Source organism: Dromiciops gliroides, chromosome 2, assembly GCF_019393635.1.
Source record: "Dromiciops gliroides isolate mDroGli1 chromosome 2, mDroGli1.pri, whole genome shotgun sequence".
Lineage (NCBI taxonomy): Eukaryota > Metazoa > Chordata > Mammalia > Microbiotheria > Microbiotheriidae > Dromiciops > Dromiciops gliroides.
The window spans coordinates 578,085,289-578,106,890 of NC_057862.1; the positions used below are offsets into that span (position 1 = coordinate 578,085,289).

At 39.8% G+C, this 21,602-nt stretch overlaps 1 long non-coding RNA gene across 1 annotated transcript; it reads right to left on the reverse strand.

Annotated features, from left to right (window-relative positions):
• Positions 1-7,481: 7,481 nt before the first annotated feature.
• LOC122739998 lies at positions 7,482-20,440 on the reverse strand. The gene is made up of 3 exons (XR_006354701.1): positions 20,258-20,440; positions 17,564-17,644; positions 7,482-7,874 (listed from the first exon to the last, which is right to left on the reverse strand). It is a non-coding gene; the product is annotated as an uncharacterized LOC122739998 (long non-coding RNA).
• Between the last annotated feature and the right edge of the window lie 1,162 nt (positions 20,441-21,602).

Genomic DNA, 21,602 nt, shown 5'->3' on the forward strand with positions numbered 1-21,602 from the left:
ACAATCTCACTCTAGTCCTTATCAGACAAATTGTTGCTTGCCCATGCCTCTTTTAGTCTGTGTTCATGAAGTTGATTTTTTGAACCCAATATAAAACTTTACATATGTTCCTATTAAATTGCATTTTATTAGCAGAGTCAGGCCCAAATTTTAGCTTGTCAAGATCTTTTTGGATCTTGTTTTCAGTGTTTAGTTTATTAGTTGTTCCTCTCATTTTTTTTTTTTTGATTTGCAAACTTGTTTAGCACTCCATTTGTGCAGAACCCCAGAATCTCGGAATCCAAGAGTTGGAAGGGCCTTCAGAGAACAGTTCACCTGATTTGTTCTTGGTTGGCTATGGATTGGATCAGAAAGCCTCTGAGGTCACTTCCAACTCCAAGATTCTGAGATTACTGGACTCTGCTCTAAGTTCCTGCCATCAGACCTTATGATGATGGGATATTGTAGTTCCTTGAATTGGTTGCATTCTAGAAACACACACAGATTTATTTCATTTTATGTCTGTTTTCCTAACAATTTTTTTTGGTCTAATGGATTTTTACCTATGAGTGTTGTACACATGAGTTGGCTCTTGTTGGATTTTAGACCGAGCTTTCTAAAGACTTCCAACCTTATTAAGAATGAGAAGGTTTATAACCAGTAGTCTGACCACTACATGATGAATTCATTGGCAATAGTAATCCATGAAACAAAGAATAATTTTAAAATGGCTCTGAGTTCAGTATATCTCCTTTAGCTTCCACAGTGATGGTGGTGGAGTGTTGGAAAAGAGTATAGTAGAATGGAAAAGTAATACAGTGTGTATTAAGAATCACAACGTTTTTCAACCACCTACAAACAGTAATTTACCTCTTAAGATGTTAAATGTTGCATCTTTGTGCAATGATTTGTGTACTATTGGAAGAGATGATATTGACTATTGACATTGTTGCAAAAATGGCATACTCCATTACCCTCTCTGGTCTATCTACAGCCTCATGGCCCATCTTGCTTGTCAATCAGGAGGCAGTCTTTTCTATGAATGACCTCACCATAACCTTCTACGTCATGACTATCATTTAGATCATGGTTTCTACTTGTTGCCCACCATACTGAAAATTGAAGCACACATTTCTATCACATGAAACACAGACTGACTTGCCTAGGAGATCTTTAGAGGAATGGCTTTGGTGGAATGTCTTTCACCAGTGAAACAAATGGCTCTCCCTACTATCCACCACTTAATTTTGTTTTCATTACTCTAGGTGTTTATTTATCTAGAACCCAACCCCCTTTTTTCTGGAATGATGGTTTCTACCCTGGTCATTTCCCCATGCTCATTCCCCTGCTCCAATACAGCTGCACCTATCTTAAATGAGTTGGTCACCATGCAAGCATTCTTACAATTTACTCTGATGTTGTTGTTCAGTCATTTTCAGTCATATCTGACTCTTCATGACCCTATTTGGGCTTTTCTTGGCAAAGATACTGGAGTGGTTTGCCATTTCTTGTCAGATGGCAAGGATCAACATTGACAGAAGGTGGCAAATCATAGAGCTTTGAGCTTGTGAATGAGTAACTCTTGACAAGTCTACTGTGGAGGCTTATTGTCTTTCATCCTGATAAATCCTACAAGATTCCCTTTGTGTAAGTCTGGGGTTTCATTTGATGATTCTGAATTTGTGTCTATACTTCATGAATTCTCTTTGATAAGCTTGTAGTGACCTTGATTCAGAGTTATTTGCCTAAGTGATTCTTCAATTTCTAGAGTCTAAAGAATTCTTTAATTACTTGAATGTGGGCCTTGACACCTTCCACCAAACATGTTTGGGGATTCTCATGACTTGTTAGGGTGCAAGGAATACATGAATGGGAATGAGAATAGTCATATATATACACATACATATATACACACATATATGAGAATAATATGCACACAAGCATGTATAATATATGCATGATTTATACTCATATGTATGTATATGTGTATATATAAACATATATATATGTATATATATAAATAAACATATATATATCTTCCTAATCCATATTTTTCCCCTCTGGTATTCCAATAACAGACATACCTACATATAGCTATGTGCATACTAATCCTTGAGTTTGCATCCTAGGTTTGATGGGTTCAAAGGAACAATTTTATTCTTTCCTGGATCTTTACCCAGTTTTTGAGGGATGTCTTTATCCCTATGGTGCTAAAATAAAATTTTTCCAGTTTTACTGGGAAGATGAAGGCTAATAAATTAGTTCTCTTTTGACCTGGGCTCCACAGTTAAAGCAAAGAATTGAGGAAATGTCTGAATAATTTGGGCAAAACAACAAAGTATTCTCTTTAATTTGCAACTTTGGAGTTGTAGCAATGGTGGTATGGTGTGGTGAACAAGGCTGTTCAATCGTTGCTATTTGCCCCCCCCCCCCCACTACTGACTCATTCCCGGAATGGCTTTCCTGGTATAAACATCCTTTCTTTGCTCTGGAAAGATATATCAAAAGGGATCTATAATTCTTTTTCTTTCCAGCTCTTAGCCCCTAGACAGAGACAGCCCTTTGGCAAATGCATCCCTTTTAAATCTCTCTTTCTCTTCCTCTCCTGGGATGGTGCTCCCTTTTAGGAACCTTTCCCCAACCTCAATCCCAGAAAACAGATTTTTATTAGCAAATGCCTTTGTGATTAACACTGTTTAAAAAGACTAAGTAAAGGTTTAAAACAAAGAAAAGTTGACTGACTTTCTCCTTGCCTACTGGAAAAGGCTTCATATTCCCATATTATTGTTCTTCAGCAGTATCCAACTCTTTGTGAGTCTTTCTTGGAAAAAATACTGGGGGGGGGCGGGGGGAAGAAAAGATACTGAAACAGCTTCCCATTTCCTTCTCCAGTGGATTAATACAAAAAAGAGGTTAAGTGATTTGTCCACAGTCACACAGCTAGTAAATGTCTGAGGCTGGATTTGAACTCAAGTCTTGTGTGACTCTAGTCCCAATGCTCTAGCCACTGAGCAACCTACCTACATTTTCAGATTCCCATGAGGGAGGCTGATACAGAATTACCCTCTTAGGAATTGTAGGCATCGGGGCTGGAGGTCAGGTAGGTGTGAGTTTCAGCAACACATGATCTATTCTAGTCAGCTGTTAGGCCCTGTCACTTAGATCCTAGAATCCTTGTGACAGATGTCTCTGCTAGTGTTTTTCCTCTAGTTGGTGTGAATACTTAATTTTCCCAGAATCCTCCTTAGTTCCTTGAGTATTTTAGACTTTTTATGAAAAGCTGGGTTTTTCCTCAAATCTGGCTCCCCCCTGGCCTTACTGGAACCTACTTTTTCGGAAACAATTTCACTGTCTTTTAAGGATCCCTCAAGTGTCTTACTCTATTTTTTGTAAAGGGATTACTACATATTGACTGAATTTTTAGTTAAATGCCTCCCCTTGATGTTCTGTGATTAGGTCTGGGCTTTCAGAAGCCAACTCCTTTACGGTTATGCAGAAATGGGGTCTAATCTATTATCTTCCCAAACCTCTTTTTCCCCTAGTAAAAGGGAACTAGAGAGAGGCAGCTAAAGGGGTAGTGTTTGGAGAACTTGTCTTGGAGTTGAGGAGACCTGGGTTCAAGAACCCCCTCTGACACATCTTGGCTATATAGGATTGGGCAAGTCAGTTCTGCAGACGACTTCTAAGACTGAGATTCGGTAAGGTGTTGAGCATCATTGGTAGGGGAAGTTCCTCACCAGGGTGCCCTACATTGAGGAAAGCAGAAGTCCAGTAAAAAAAGGGAGAGTGGACTAAATGAAAAACAGGTATAGCTCAGCGGATGGGATCTAAGACCATTCATTGGTAGGTGGATTATCTGTAGGAGGGGGTGTAGAGAGCTCAAACAATAGTTGGCATTTTGGAAAGTAAATCAGCTCTGGAGTAAGAAGATCTGAGTTCAGATCCCATCTTTGACAGTTACTATCCAGGTGAGCTTAGGCAATTTAGTTAGCTTACCTCAGTCTCAGTTGCCTCATCTGTAAAATTAGAGGGTTGGTCTAGATAACCTCTGAGGAAGTTTCTGGGGAGCTCACTAGCAGATTGAGGACCCATTGGATAGAACTCTGGGCCTGGAGTTAGGAAGACCTGTGTTCAAATCCAGCCAGCTCTGCTACCTTGGGCAAGCCATTTAACCTCTTTTTGTTTCATTTTCCTCTACTGTAAAATGGGAATAACTCCCAGGGTTGTTATGAAGATCAAATGAGATAATATTTGTAAAGTGCTTGTGCTTGGCAAATAGTAGGTGCTATATAAATGCTCATTCCTTTCTCTTCCTTTCCCTCCCTGACCCTGCATGTCTAGATCTATGATGCTATTTATATAGCACCTTTTGTTTATAGAGTAATTGACATGGGAAGCTAAGTGGCCCAGTGGATAAAGCACCGGCCCTGGATTCTGGAGGACCTGAGTTCAAATCCAGCCTCAGACACTTGACACTTACTAGCTGTGTGATCCTGGGCAAGTCACTTTCACCCTCATTGCCCCACAAAAAAAAAACAAAAAACAAAACAGAGTAATTGACATATATTGTCTCATTTACTCCTTGCAGCAATTTTGGGAAGTACTTAATGCAAATACCCTACTTCCATTTTACAGATGAGACAAATAAGGTACAGAGACTTAACCAAGTTTACACAGTTAATATATGGCAGAAGACTTGAACTAAGGCCTTATTTTAATTCTAGTGTTGTCTTCTAGTGCACTAGTGGGATGGATTGTTTCTTTCTGAATTCTTTTATTGAAGTTTTGCAAGAGGAAGAAGGTCAAGGTGATCTTCAACCCCCTTTTTAGTCTCCTAGAGTAAGCAGAATAAACATTTTAGAGATGATCATCAAAAAAGAATTTTAATTAAAATTAAAAAAAAATTTAGAACAAAAGGAAAAAACACAGTGGTTTTGTTTTTGCCAGTCATCTTTGCTAGTCAAAATTGTAGATTTTATAGAATATTAGGACTAGAAAGGACTACCTTAGAGATTACCTAATATAACTGCATTTTTTGTTCAATTGTTTTTAAGTCATGTCCAACTCTTCATGACCCCATTTGGGGTTTTCTTGGCATTTCCTTCTCCAGCTCATTTTACAGATGAGAAAACTGAGGTAAGCAGGGTAAAGTGACTTGCCCAGGGTCACACAGCTATGAAGTGTCTGAGGCCAGATTTGAACTCAGGAAGATAAGTCTTCCTGACTCCAGGCTGGGCACTCCATCCACTGTACCACCTAGAGTAAACTGAGTCCAAGGGGAGGAGTAAAACCACTCCACCAAGGTTATATTGCTAAGGAATGGCAGAACCAATTTGGAAAACTCTGTAACTAGCCATGTGATGTTGGACAGGTCAGGTTAACTCAAATCAAGAAATATTTATTTAATTCTCTATTACGGTCATCTTTCTGGTCCTCAACTTTATCTATTAAAGGAGGAGACTGGGTTAGATCATCTCCAAGATTCTCTCCAGCTCCTCTATTCTAAGATTCATTTTTAAATGGATGTGGATTATATTTATCAATATGTGTTTCTTGAATTGTGGCCTTATTTGGGGACTGAGTCCTGTTTCAACTCAGCAGAGTGAAACTGTGGGGGGGTGAGAGGGGGAGCAGGGCTGAAAGCAGTTGTTACACATGATTTGGAGAGGCTCTTCAGCCAGTGATGCAAAGGATAGCACATTGGACTCTGTGAGGAAGACTTGGTTCTCATCCCAACTCAGGCAGTTAAAAGTGTTCGACTGTGGGCAAACCATTTAATCACTACAAGCCTCAGTTTCTACAGCTATAAAATGAGGATAATAACTTTAGCAGTACCTCGAAGGTATTTCTTTTTCTTTTTTGAGGATCAAACAAGATGTTGTAAGTGAAATACTTTGCAAGCCTCCAAGAGCTATGCAGTATAAGTTGAGGAGGGCTTATTTTCCCAATAGGTATTTGCTGGGTTGGGGTTTGAGTATGGAGGAAGTTTCACTTAAAGCCAGGTTTTTTTTTTTCCTGTAAGGCTCACCATGATCCAATTCTTTTCTTTACTGTTTCTTGTAACCCCACTAATTGAGATCACCCAAAATGTTACCATGAGTTAAAGTCAACATCAATTAAAAATCCCATTTATATTCTATTTGAAAACACATGGTGTTCAAAAGTATGTGATTTTCATCGAACTTTCTCATCTGTTTGTCATTTAAAGTTCAGGCCATTTTCCATATTTCTATCAAATGCTGCCTCAGATGAAAGCCTGCCAAATGATTGTACAAAATAACTTTCTGAAGTTATAAATAATCTAATACTCGCTGAGGGTTGACCTCACTATACAATAATATACAAATTAATGACTGGAGCCTGGGGTAAAGGGGACTCAATGATTGCCTTCTTAGTTGAGAGAAGGGTTGAGCTTCTGCTTGTAATAATACATGCAGTCATTTCTTTTCACCTGCCTTATTCACCTTGGCAATCCCCAGGAAGGTGGAATTCAGGAGAGACATTAGGGGACAGTGCTATCTCTAGAATGAGATAGTTAAGATGACTGGCCTATGACCTATGCCTTTGTGAATCCTGGAGTTCTTCTGACTAGGCAAGGAGAGGGAGATAGCATCCTCAGCTGGTGTGGAAAAAACCTAACAAGCAAGGTGTCCTGGCATGTGCCTGTGATTCTTGATACCAGGGAGGCCGAGGTTGGTGGATTGCTTGAGCTCAGGAGTTCTGAGCTGTAGAAGTAGATTAACATGATTGGGTATCCACATTAAGTCCAGCAAAAAAAAAAAATACGGTGAGCTCACAGGGATAGAAGGCTATTAGGATGCCTAACGAGGAATGAACTAGCCCAGGTCAAAAGCAGAGCAAGTCAAAACTTCCAAGAGAATCAGCAGTGGGATTGGATTTATAAGTGAATTCTGTTATTTCCAGCCTTGGGGAGGTAGGGAGAACTCATCTCCAAAGGAAAGAAAAAAGAAAATTAAAAAAGGGCTCAGACATACTGTCAGCAGTGAAAAAGCCCATGGATTGGTACTGAATACCTAGAAGCAATGCTTCTCTTCTCCTTTCAACACACCCTGCAGGCTGTATGTTTTATGCCACAGAACACAAAATACAAGAACTAGAAGGATCTTAAGGATTGTCTGGTCTAATCCTTACATTTTATGGGTGAGCAAATGGGCCCATGGAGGAAAAATCACTTTCTTAAGGTAACAAATTCAGTTAACGACAGAGAAAAGACTAGGGCCCAGGTTTCTTGACTTCTGAGTCTCTTTGCATTATGCCCTTGCATATCCTCTGAGAGGCACCATAGCAATAATGCAAAGAGCCCTGGGTTAGAGGTCAGGAGACTTGGATTCTCATCCTGACTCTGCTGCTAACTGACTAGGGCTGGGGTGGGGGGCAGTTGGTTCAACCTCTTGGGGTGTTACTTCCTGCTTCTATGCAATGAGAGGGTTGGACTAGAATGATGGCTAAGTTCTCTTCCAGCTCTGATGTTTTATGACTTTCTTAATTCTCCTTCACAGTTTCTCTTGATGCTGATATTTCATCCACATAAAAAATGGGGGGAGGGCATGGGATAGGTGTGGGGTGCAGTGGAGGGACACAACGCTATCTGCTCAGGGACCTTTTTTCTCCCCAGTTGAGGTACCATGAAAGAGTGAACGTAGACCATTTGGCTCCTAGTGGCCATGTGTTTTGTTTATGGTCTTAGGTCAGTAGGCAAAGTTGTCTGTGATGGTTGAGTTGCTTTTCCGTTTAGTCATGGTTTTACTTCTAAGTCTTCCAGCTGGGTGAGGCAATAGATAGGCCACTCAGGTTCTTTGTACTTCTGAAGTTGTTTGGGGGGCATTTGTCTCTTCCATTTCTTCTCATCTGTTTTGAAGATAGTTTTTTTCTCCCTGAAATGTCAGCAATGAACATTGAAAGATTACTTAAAAAAAATCTGTTTTAAGACACCCAATGATTTACAGTGGGCAACATAGCCAGCTGTTGCTTGAGTTAATTAAAATGGGACTCCCTGGAGGTCAGGTGAACCTTCAAGTTCAAATAGTTTTTAATCTGAAAAGAAACATTCCAGCTTTTTCCAGGAGAAATATCCTGGTGGCCCATCAGGTCAGTGGAAGAGAGTGATCACTAATCAAGTGTCAGATACCAGGGATAACATTTGGCATCACGGGGACCATCTTGGTCTCTGTAATTGGAGCTGAGGTCATGGATCATGCATGGTTCCCTCTCATAGCACTGATGAGAAAGCCAGCTTGGGCTTTGAAGGGTAGAGAGAGGTCACCGAGATGCCTGTAGCTACTTTCAACTATATCTCGTGGGTCCTTGAGGCTGAATCACTGAAACTCCTATCTCAGACTGGAATGTAGGGGAAGGAGGGGTTGGGACTGGGGGATGTGGGGGTCAGGTTTCTAGGGAGGAATCAGGCTTCTGCTTGTAGATGATGGTACTGAGCTAACAGGCAAGCACTGTTGATTGGGGGAAGTGCAGAGCTGATGAGATATTTACTATCCCTAGCCAAAATTCCTTCCTTCAAGCAATGGTATCTGAGATTAATTGAATTGAAATGCCATTGCTTAAGATTCCATAACAAACAGTGCTCCATAAGGCACCTTCTCTCTTCTAACTCCCTTCATGCTCCCCTGACCCTTTCCTGTTCCTAGTGTGCCTCAGGTATGTCATTCATTGGGCTGGATTATTTCATTGATCCACATGAAACAATGACCACATAAAACACTCCATAGTCTAGAGATAAGCACTGATGCATGCCCTGCAGCTGAGATTAAAATCTGTGCCATAAATCTTTCCACAATACCGTATACTGTACACACAGGGACAGGCAACAAACTTGTGAACACAAGGTTGACACATTAAAAGAAATCCACATCTTGATATTCCATGTGATAAAGAGATTTGTTCTTATATTTGTGATACACTAATCACAAATTAGCAGAGTGGGATGAGATTGGTCATTAATGTTCCCCTTCTTCCATTGAACAAAAATGGGATTACATTGATTGGGAGTTTGGGGACTGCTGAGGCACAGTTTGTAAACTATTAATAATAGTAACTGATTTATAATAATTAAATAACTGATTACCTTTATGTACAACATCTCATTTTAGTTTTATAACTACCCTGTAAAGTTGGTAAAACAGGCACTGATATTCCCATTTTCCAAATGAGGAAATGGGAACTCAGAGAGGGTAATTATGCCATGTGTGCCCAGGGTAACATAGTATGCAAACTTCCATGGTTTCCTAACTTCAGGTCTAACACTACATTCTTGATGTTGTGTTGCCTTTTTGACATTGACAGATCAAAAAGTAGTTTGTACAGAATCTAATTTTATGAAGTTCCACTTTAAATTGTTGTTGTAGTTCAATTATGTCTGCCATTTCCTTCTGCAGCTCATTTTACAGATGAGGAAACTGACGCAAACAGGGTTAAATGACTTCCATAAGCTCACACAGCTAGTAAGTGTCTGAGGCCAGATTTGAACTCAGGAAGTTTTCTTGACTCCACACCCTTGATACTCAATCCACTTCGCCACTTAGCTGCCCCTTGTTTTAAGTAGGAAGTAGTTAATGGTAATGTCATGGAATACGTGTCTACTTCTTAATACTACCACCCTGAGGAGGACCATAACAAATTGTAACTGAGTTCAATAATTCCATCTCCATACTTTCTTTCTTGAATATATCACAATCTTAGTTTTATAGGCCAGCATCCTGGGACTCTAACTTTGCTTCTTGGCTGATAGTTACGGAGAAGCTGGTCGATAAATTGATACTTCCACTGTTGTCAGCTCTCAATTTTCTGTGCTAAAGACATGGGGAGGAGGTGAGGGCAAAGAAATAACATAGATAATGGAAATCTACAGATTATTTAAAAACATCATAACCAGCCAAGACTTTTAACTTTTTCATCATGTTCATAAAAAGCCAACCAACAAAACCAAACCAAATCCAAACCAACCCTTAAAACAAGAAGCCATAATATTTTTGCCAGTCAACTGGTACTGGGCAAACCCATACAGAGACTTGAAGTCTGAACAGTTCCTGAAGACTTAACAAAAGGTGTCATGATAATGAACACAAATGCCTTTAGCAGATGGGCCTGATTTTACCATGGAAGGATTATGAGTCACTAGAACAAGTGACTGAAAGTGGTTATAGAGTCACCTTTTCTGGAGATTTTTATGACAAAGATAGATGTCTATATGCCTGGGATTCTTTTAGTTTAGTTGAGTCTAGGCACAGGGGAATGGACTAGGTGACCTTTCAGAGGTCTCTGCATCGTCCCATGAATCTGTAAGTAATGTGTAGACAGAAAATTCCACTCAGTATTTGGTCAGCCATCTGCTCTTTCCCGGAAACTCGCTGATAAAGGCATGGCTATGTGGGTAGAAGGTGATCTGTAATTAATTATCTATGGCATTGATGAAGTTCTTGTAAGATATTCCCCTGCTAATCCAGCACCATATCTATATCTATTCCACACCTCCCTCCCCCCTCATCCATGTTAACAGTCTATTTATGAACTCAGCTCTGTAATTAAATGTTTCATTTGCAGAGAAAATGGTTCCTAGGAAAATCTGAGATGTGTTTATACAGGAGCATTAGGCCTTCTCAGACATTACATAAGAGATTTGTTCATGTTGGCTCACAGCTCTTAGCTTTGCAGATAATCTAATGTATTATGTTTCCAGTGTATGTAGATAACTAAATTTCATATTTTCAAAATGCCTGCATGCAGAAAAGCCCACGTTATTGTGGGCATAATTTAAATTATTTATGTTCCATAAGAATGGAAGGAAATCGGCATTACAGGAACAGGATTCTAAAAACCTCTTAGACTTTGTTTGGGGCTACAAATTAATCAGATTAAAGCCTCCATTATTTTTCAGACCTTCCTCTCCCTCCTGATCTTTTGGTTTGGCACCGACTTTGTCAGCCCGTGGCTGTGCTTCCTCCATCAGGGCATTTCTTTCGGATTCAGATTATTGTCTTGTTAGAAAGTCATCCCTCTCTGACACCTGAACTTGAGGCAGAGAGGCAATTGGAAAAGCTTGGGGCTCACTTTGGAGGTTCATCCTTGGGATTCCTTCCTCATTTTGAGGATCCTCCTCCACTTTGTTCCATATCAAAGGTGGTGGGATTACATTTGAATATACTTGAATTTACCCACACCAAACCAACAAGGAGTAAATGGGAGGACCATTTGTAATAGTAATAAAAGGAGAAGGGAGCAAAAAAAATCATTTTTAATGAACTGATCAGAGAATGGAGACATAGTACCCAGGAACGGTATACCATCTTTCCTAATTGATACTTGCAGTGAGATACTTTCTATTATTATCATAAATGAATTTACCAACTTTCGTCATTAGGACAGCTAGTGACACTGGGGACAGAGCACTGGGACTGGAGTCAGGAAGACCTGCCTCAGACATAATAGCTGGGTGACTGAACCCCTATCTGCCTTTGTTTCCTTATCTATAAAGTGGGGATAGTAATACTTCCAGAGTTCTTATGAGGATCAAATGAGACAATATCGATAATGCACTTAGCATGGTGCCTGACACATAGTAGGCACTTGATAAATACTCATTGATTATTTGATTAATAATAGGAGGCTTTCTTGCTGAAATCTGACATTCTCAGGGGATAAAGATCTCTGAGCTCCATTTGAGATGGAAGGCTTTTTTCTAATTAGAGAGTGGATGGTTCTCTATTGGACCAGGTATTCAGAATGTTGGCTAGGGATAGGGACTAGATCTGTAATTTTATTGATATAAGAACTCCCTGATGAAGATATTCTTTCCACTAATGATGCCTGGCCATTGGTATGTGCCTGGCACCTTCTTTGCAACTTAGAGTCTCAGAGAATTGCCTAGAACATTGAGAGGTTAAGGGACTGGCCCTGGAGTCACACAGCCAGGATGTGTCAGAGACTCGAACCCAGGTTTTCCTGGTTTCAAGGCTAGGTCTCTATCTGTGATACCATATTGCCTTTCAGCATGTTAATTTGTTACAAATAGGACCAAAAAATGTGGTCCATTTAATTCACCAGGATTTGTCTTCATGGTACACATATAAAAGACTAGCCTTTTCAGGTTCCTGAAATACCAAGTAGCCACAGAGACTTGGGTGCTTTGAATGGTCCAATCCTGTCCAAATTGGCCACTCTAAGAGAGATACATGCTGTGTGTGCCTTGTGGTGACAGAGGGAGAGGAAACTCAGGCAGTTATGGTCAATGATTCTTGGGGGGAATGGATCTCTTCTCCAATGACTCATGAGTAATGAAGTTCGACAGCAGACTTCTTGGTGCCCAGAACCCGTCCACACCCAGACTTGATTTACATGGGAACCTTTTCTCAGCTCTGGCATTCAGAAAGGGAAATAGCAAATTTTGGGTGTTTGCTTATTTCCTTCAGTAATTTGGGTTGGGAGGAGGAAAGGCTGATTAATTATACAGCACTGACTCATTAAAATACAGATTCCCTTTGAAATTAGAATCAGGAAATGGATAGTCATTAGGCAAGCTTGGTGGGATGTTGGGTGGTCTCCAGCACTCATCCCTTAAGACGCAGTTGGAAAAAGCATTTGCCCTAAGCTATACCCTTTGGCTGAGTTGAATCAATCTTAGGGTTAGACTTGTGGCGTTGTGGTGAAAACAGGACTCAGTGAAGTGTGGCTTCTGAAGGAGCCCACATAAGGGACCCTTAGACTAGGAATGGTTTGCCCATTTCCTGTCCCTGGGTAAATGCTACCTTGTCCTGTGTGCCAAACCAATCTCTGGGCTCTCACCCCAGGTCGCCTGAAAAGCAATAGTTGGCTTAGTGCCTTCTGCTCAGGAAGTGCCTGGCAGATTGCATATATGCTACTCTCAGTAATGAAATTAGACTATGACTTCTACTTAGAAGAGTGCAGAGGACTAGAAAAACCAGTTCAGTGAAGACTGAGAAAAACCATGTTTTTGCCTCATTTTGCTCTTGGTTTAAAAAAAAATCAATTCACCCTAAACAGCAGTGTCTTTGAATGCTGATTTAGGCTGCTGATGTGACCATATCATTCAAAAATTCCCATTCTTAGTGTCCTTGAACCTTGATTTCCCCTCACTTGTTGTCTATTTCTTTATAAAGTCTGAGAACATGCATGGGGTACCTGGGAATAGTTTGTGCTTAAATAAAGCTTTATGGTCTATGAAGTAGTTTCCTTCCATTTGATGTAGGTCCATTTCTATACTTCAATGGATCAGTCATCTCACTGATATACAGATTACTTCCAATGGTGTCATTCACAATTCATACATTTCTCTTCATCCTGTGAGATTCTTGTCCATATTCTCCTATAGCCTTTCCTTGAATGGTCTACTCATTTTGCTGAAGACTTTTGTATAGGTCTTTTTACATTTCATGGGTACCACTAAAGCACTTGTGCTATCCCATATCCCTCATTTCCAGTATATGACTGACCCACTGCCTTTTCTGAGCATGGATTTCTTTAATACTCTCCCTTAGAGCATTTTTCTGATACACAGAAATGTGCTGTAGCCCACTTTCTCTGAGCACATGCCATTCATTGCCCTTTGGAAATCCTAGTGAAGGCTATAGAATATTATTTTCACCAATTCACCATTCACCATTTCATCAAAGGATGAAAATGACTTGTCCAACATCACACCTCTAGACAGTAACAGAGTTGGAACTCAAGCTCAGGTGTTTTGACTCCTGTTTAGCATTCTTTCTCATATAAGGTGTTGCCTGCTTCTCTTTCTGCTACATTATGGGGGTACTGGGGTGACCAAGTAAAGGACAAATCTAATCAGCAGTATCTGTGAGGCATATGCCTGGGGAAAAGGGGTAGCATTTGTTTTCATTTATACATATGTGCTGTGGAAACCAGATATGGAATAGGGGGAGGTTGCTGATGAGGTTTAAAAAAAAAGATAACAACAACAAAACAGAATTTGTTTTCCTTGGGGAAAGTCAAAAGAATGGATAACAGGACTTCTAAAGAAAAAAAGCTCATTTCATTGATTATTTGTTTAGAGTGCCAGAATTTAGTTAAGTGATAATAAAATCCAAATTTGCCTGAGATTGAACTTTGTTTTTGCCTAGATGTGGTAACATCACTATCAAGCATAGTGTTTTTTTTCTCCTAATAGTTTTTGGATTATGAAGCATCTAAAATGGGCTCCAAATCTTACTTTTTTTGTCTCTTATGGTTCAATATTTAAGAGTCTGTGGTGGAGCCAACAGTTGGGATAGAATAGCATTTTAAAGCAATAATACTCATGTAATCTAACAAATCCAGAATGAAGAGAGATTTTGGATGAATAAATGAAGAAGTAGTGCCAGATACTGGGCTAGGTGCTGGAAATCCAGGCAACTAAGCCAGTTCCTGCCCTCAAGGAGCTTACATTTTAATAGGGAAAAACAAAACATGTAGGGGAGCTCCACTTGGAAAAGGCTGTGGGATACAGGTATGGTGGCATGATTTGGAAATGGCCAGAAAGTGACTTGGTGGCCCGGTTCTAGGCAAGATAAGGTGGCAAGTGCACAATCAGAGCTCATGGTGCCAGGGTCAGAGTCTATATTTAGTTGGTATGAGAAAGAGGAGGGTCAGAATACAGGGAGCATGGTTTGGAAACTCGGGAATTTTGTCCAGTGATTTGTCTTACCTCTTCTATCATCAAATTAGTGTCATTCTGTATATCTTTTTTTTCTTTCTTTCTTTTTCTTTTTGCAGGGAAATGAGGGTTAAGTGACTTGCCTAGGGTCACACAGCTGGTAAGTGTCAAGTATCTGAGGCTGGATTTGAACTCAGGTCCTCTTGAATCCAGGACCAATGATTTATCCTCTGTGCCACCTAGCTGTCCACTGAGTAGTGTAATTCTGAAGGGGAATAGGAGTTTCAGAGTTTTACACTAACTGGTCAACCTTTGTTGTACTTAGGTTCAAGGCCAGTGAATTTTATAGGAGGGGCACTCTGATGTGACAGAAATGATTATATCATTCACATGAAAAGTTCCCAGTGAAACCCAATAACTAATTGCTCTTCCTGGCATTGAGTTATATTTTGAATGGAGAATAAAATCAAAAGTCAAAAGGGTTTTTTACTTGATTGTTTTCTGCTCTTTGTGTTTGGAAGGTGTTTTTTTTTCTTTGGACTGGTGCTAGAAGCCTCCAACTATTAACCAAGGGCAAAACCCTGCTGGGTTTTCTTTCAAAGCATATCTTCAATTGGTTTCTTCCTCTTTGTTCCCATACCCATCACCCTAGTCAAAGTTTTTAATCCCCTCATGCCTTGTGCCAACTGTAGCAAAGTCCTAAATTGTTACCTTTTCTCCAATCTCCTTCACCTCCACTGTCTCCTGCTCATGCCTCTAAATGAATGATCCTAAGATAACTCTTATCATAACCTCCTACCATCTCTGCTAATTTCAATTCAGTTTAACAATCAGTTGCTATGTATCTGCTATATATGAAGAACTCTACTGGGTACTAGATGTATAAAGAAAAAAACCCAAACAATCCTGTCCTCAAGGAGCTTAAATCATGCTGGAGGTATACAATATGTACCCAAATAAGTAAGCACACAATTAGACAAACTTAGACAATGTAACTTCTAAAGGGAAAGAGCAGTAACAACTAGGAAGGTTAGCAAAGGTTTTTGGTAGGAGGTAATTAATATCTGAGTTGGGCTTTGAAGGAAATTAGGGATCCTGAGTGAGTGAATTCCAGGTGTGGGGGACCTGCCCATGTTTTTGAGGCCCAGCTCTTTCTTTTTTTGTTTGTTTTTCTTTTTGCAGGGCAACGAGGGTTAAGTGACATGCCCAGGGTCACACAGCTAAAGTGTCAAGTGTCTAAGGTTAAATTTGAACTCAGGTCCTCCTGAATCCAGGGCTGGTGCTTTATCCACTGTGCCACCTAGCTGCCCCCCCCAGCTCTTTCTTTCTTTTTTTTTTTAAATGTATAAGGTATTTTATTTTTTCCGTTACATGTAAAGATAGTTCTCAACTTTTGTTTATACAAGCTTTACAATTTCAGATTTTTCTCCCTCCCTCCCCTCCCTCCTCCCTCCCCTAGATAGCAGGTAATCTGATATAGGTTATATCTATATATCTCTATACATATACATATAGATATAGATATATACACATACATATATATACACATAATAACATTAATCCTATTTCTGCATTAATCCTGTTACAAGAGAAAAAATCAGAGCAGTGATGCAAAACCTCAAAATAGAAAAAAATAACAACAGCACCCAAAACAAAAGAAATAATATGGTTCAAACAGCATCTATACTCCACAGTTCTTTCTTTCTTTTTTTTTCTTGGATTTGGAGATCCTCTTCTATCATGAGTTCCCTGGAACTCTTCTGTACCATTGCATTGGTGAGAAGAATATAGTCCATCACAGTAGGTTAACACTCAATGTTGATGATACTGTGTACAATGTTCTTCTGGTTCTGCTCATCTCACTCATCATCAGCTCACGTAAGACCCTCCAGGTTTCTCTGAACTCTTCCTGCTCATCATTTCTTACAGCACAATAGTATTCCATTGTATTCATATACCACAACTTGTCCAGCCATTCCCCGATTGATGGGCACCCCCTCAACTTCCAATTCCTTGCTACCATGTAAAGAGCAGCTATAAATATTTTTGTACATGTGGGTCCCTTTCCCCCTTCCATGATTTCTTTGGGCAAAAGACCTAAAAGTGGAATTGCTGGGTCAAAGGGTATGCACAGCTTTATTGCCCTTTGGGCATAATTCCAAATTGCTCTCCAGAATGGTTGGATCAGCTCACAGCTCCACCAACAATCCAGCTCTTTCTTAATTTAATTTTGGTGGCACTTTGGCATTGTAAAAAAGCCATTTATCACTTAACTGTGTGCCATTTTCTTTTGTTTCCTGTTTCATATGTCTGGCCTCCTTAACAAGAATGTAATAACAATGATGGTAATAACAATAATAGGCAGGATGGTGTAGTGGATAGAGACTTGGCTTCAGGATCAAGAAAACCTAGGTTAAAGCCCTATCTCTGACACGAGGCAGTGTGACCTTAAGTAAAGCACTTAACCTTTGAGTGCCTTAATCAATTCTCTACAACTATAAATTGTAGAGTTGGTGCTGATTTGAATTTTTAAAGGGGTTTCCTCACCAGGAGCTCCCAATGCCAAGAAATTGCTCGTCAGGTAAAAAAAAAAGAATTTATACAATAATATACCATTGTATGATATTTAGACTGTAAACTCCTTGAGAGCAGGAATTGTTTTTTGCATCTTTTTCTGTATCTCCAGAGTTTAGCACAATGCTAATCACACGTGAGGCACTTAATAAATGTTTATTGATTGATCTTGAAAGATTATCCTTCTTTCCTTTACCCTATAGTGACCAGCAAAATAAGTTTTTATTGGTTAATATTTATTGATCTGGTCTATCAGCTAATGTTTTCAGAATGAAATGATTGGAATTTTAAATGATGTAAAAAGTAGACAGGTTCTTTTTGACTAAAATTCCCCCACTATTGGATAATTTATAGATAGCAGAAAATACTGACCTTTGGAGCCACGGGTACATTTATTTACACATCTAGGATCTCTTTTCTCTTTCCTTTGCTCCTATTGAGGGGCCAAAATTCCTGCAGGAGAATTAAATTCAAATCAGCCAAAATCAACCAACTTCTCTATGGATAAGGCACTGCCTTAGATAGCATGGATACAAAAACAAAACAGAATCCCTGCCTTAAAGGACTTTATATTTGTCTGAAAGGAAAAAAAAACCCTCTGAGATAATTTGAGAAGAGAAAGAGAGCCAACAACTGAGAGGAGAGGTAGGAAATCAGGAAAGACTTGTGTAGAGGGTAAAACCTGGCAGGGGTATGCTGGAGTCAGTTTGAGAGAGCTGGTTGTTAAAATTTCAGTGAGAACATTTATATCTTGGAAATTGGCAAATGCTACAAAACAAGTATTTTTTGGTCGATTGTCTAGACTTAAGAAAGTGATGGAGAAAATAATAATGCAGATTAAACTTAAAAGTCAAGTCTACATTTTCAGAGAGCTGGTTGTTAAACATTTGCCAACATTCCCTTGTTCTTGAACCTTGAGGAAACCTTAGTATTTGAAGAGGAAGAGTTGAGAAAGGAATGTATTGCATGCCCAGGGGAAACTTGTACAAATGCAGAGAGGTGGAAAATAGGTTGCAAAAGTTAAAGGAACAGCAAGGAAGCAAGTCTGGGAGAAATGTAGAAGGCAAGAAGGGGAATAAGGTGAAATAACTGAAAAGGTAATGAGGAGATAAATTGTGGACAACTTTAAATTCTGTATTGAGGGGTCAACTAGGTGGCGCAGTAGATAAAGCACTGGACCTGGATTCAGGAGGACCTGAGTTCAAGTCTGGCCTCAGACACTTGAGACATACTTGCTGTGTGACCCTGAGCAAGTCACTTAACCCTCATTGCCCGCCCCCCCCAAATTCCATATTGAAAAGTTTATCTTAGCAATAATAGGGATTGACTCAACCTTTTCTAGTAGGTGCATGATGTGTTCAGACCTGTTCTTTATGAAGATTATTTTGGTAGGATTGATGAGAGAAGGGAGAGACCGAAATCAGGGAGACCAAGGAAGAAATTAACTGCAATCATTCAAGAAAGGGATGATGAGAGTCTGAATGGGGATGGTGGTCATTTATGGAGAGAGAAGGGGATATGCATGAGAGATGCTATGGAAGTAGAATAAGAATTGTCATGCTATTGAATATGGGCAGTGAAAGAGAAGGAAGAGATGAGGATGACTCTGAAGCTGTGGACTTGAGACATAGGGAGGTGCCATTGCTAGGACAGCAGCAGGCCCTATAGGTACTGGAGCTCCAGATGCTTTTTGGAGGCCCTTTAGGGTGAATAGGAAAACAATTTGGGGAAAAATATTCATTTTTAATATTTTTTAACCATAAATGAATAGAATTTTATTTTCCAAAATATATGCAAAAACAAAGTTTTAACATCAATTTTAAAAAAGCTTTGTGTTCCAACTTCTCTTCCCCCCTCCATTCCCACCCTGCACCCATAAGAACTCAAGCAATTCAAAATAAGTTATACATGAGTAGTCATGGAAAAATTCCCATATTAGCTAGTTGTGAGAGAAAACAGTCAAAAAACCCCAAAACTTCAGATTAAGGAATTGTTAAAGAGGAAATGAAAAAAAAATTAAATGTGTTTCCATCTGTTTTCAGATACTATCGGTTCTTTCTTAATGCCTGTAATCATTAAAATAAGAATATTTGCTTCAGAATTTGGGAAGTTAATTCTTCGGTTGAACAGTGAAGATATCAGATGTCTAGGTTGACATATTTTCTTTTCTTTCTTTTTTTTTTTTTTTTGGTGAGGCAATTGGGGTTAAATGACTTGCCCAGGGTCACACAGCTAGTAAGTGTCAAGTGTCTGAGGCCGGATTTGAATTCAGGGCCTCCTGAATCCAGGGCTGGTGCTTTATCCACTGCACCACCTAGCTGCCCCAACATATTTTCTTTTTTAAAGATAACCATCTGTCTCCACTTGCTCAGAGGCAGCATCTCACAGAGGACAGAATACTAGACTTGTAGTCAGAAATGACTGGTTTTACACCTGGCTTCTGACATTTACTAGTTATGTGACCATGGGCAAGTCACTGAACCTTTCTAAGCTTCAGCCTCCTCCTCAATTGGGATGTATGGAATGAAGGAAGGAGGAAGGGAAGGAGGTAAAGAGGGAAGGAAGGAGGGAAATCTCTAGGGAGGAAGTGAGAGGGATGGAAGGGATTAAGGAAGTAGGGAAGGAAGCAAGAAGGGAGAGAAAGAAGGTAGAAAAGAGGGAGAGAAAGGAGAAATGAAAGGAGAAAGGGAGAATGAGGAAGAGAGGAGGAAAGAAGGAAATAAGGAAGAAAAGAAGGGATGAAAGGAAGGAAGGATGAAAAAGAAGCATTTATTAAGTACTTACAATGTGCCAGGCACTGTACTAAGCACTTTACAAATATTATCTCAATTGATCCTCACAACAACCCTGGGAGGTAGATGCTATTTATTATTATCTCCATTTTACAGTTGAGGAAACTGAGGCAAACAGAGATGAAGTAATTTACCTGGGTGATACAGACAGTAAGTATCTGAGGCCAGATTTGTACTCTTGTCTTTCTGACTCCAGGCCCACTTTTCTATCTACTGTGCCATTAAGCTGCTTTTTGCCTCAGTAAATGGAGGTAAAAATGCCTATGGTACTTACCTCACAGAGTTGTTGGGAGCACTTAAGAGACTTTAATAATGTCAGATATTATTGTTGTCAGCCAACCATTCCTCTGCTTCCTCCATTTTGACCTCACGATACCCTGGAAATGATAAAGGAAGCCCTGGCTATGTGGTCCCCTCTTCCCTAGCAGTGGAGAATGAGTTTTCATTGCTTGGTTTCTTCCATCTTCTCTTAGTTTAGTCTTCTGTTTAGACTTCTGATAATGTGTAGATGAGGCCAACTGAAGGAAATCAGGAAGGCCAGGTTTCAGGTTGGCATGGACAGTTGGATGTCACAATATTCTGGGTATCATTTGATGCCTGTAAACAGAAGGAATGGGGCAACTGGGCCTGGCTAGGGGATCCTGGAATGTGGTGTCAGTCACAGGGCAGCCTTCTCTGAAACCAGACCCTGCCTTAACCCTGATTAATTACTCTGGAGTTGTTCACACAACTAAATTCCTGCTGTCAATGGCTCCTGTGATGTATTTTGAGGCTGCCAATGAAAATAGAGCAGCTCTAATCCTGGTGAGCCTGCCCTGAGGCTGGGTGGGATGTCCTGTGGAATGATTATCATGTGATGAGGCTGCCCATGCTTGCCAGCTCTCCTTGGCTTCCTTGTTGCAGTGTTCACAATCTTTTTTCCCCTTCTTTCTAAAGGGGCTCACTTTAAAGGGGCCCACTCACATGCATCACACACTCACAAATGCCAAATGTATTATTGTTTCATACATTTAATAGCTTCACGCATTATTCCTGAAAGAGATCAAGAACTCTCAGTTAAAACTAGTAACTTCAATTTCCCATGATAGAAACTGACTGGAGTGGAATCATTCTGGTAGAATTCCAACAGCTCATTAAATACTGGGTAGGCAAAACTGGATGCCACTGAATATAGTTTCAGAGACACTTTGGGTTCATTGTTTTTCCAGACTCCCTTCTCCCTAGCTGCTTCCTTTTCCACTTAAATGTTGAGATTGACAGAAAAATAAATGGATCTCAGAGGATGTCAAGTCCAACCTGAGACTTGTCTAATCCAACCAGTTACTCTATAACATACTTGATAAGTGGTCATATGCTTTTGCTAGTAGATTTCTGGCAAACAGGAACCCAATACTTTCCAAGCAAACCCAATTCCACTTTTGGATGACTTTGCTGCTAAGTTTTTCCTTGTATCAACTTTAAATTTACCTTTTTTTTGCAACTTCTACTCACAGTAACTAATCCTGCCAAGCATAATGAGTTTAATCACTCTTCAGCGGGACGGTCCTTCATATACATGAAGATTTCATCTATCATTTTTTCCCAAGTCTTCTATAAACATCTTCAGTTCTGTTTTATTT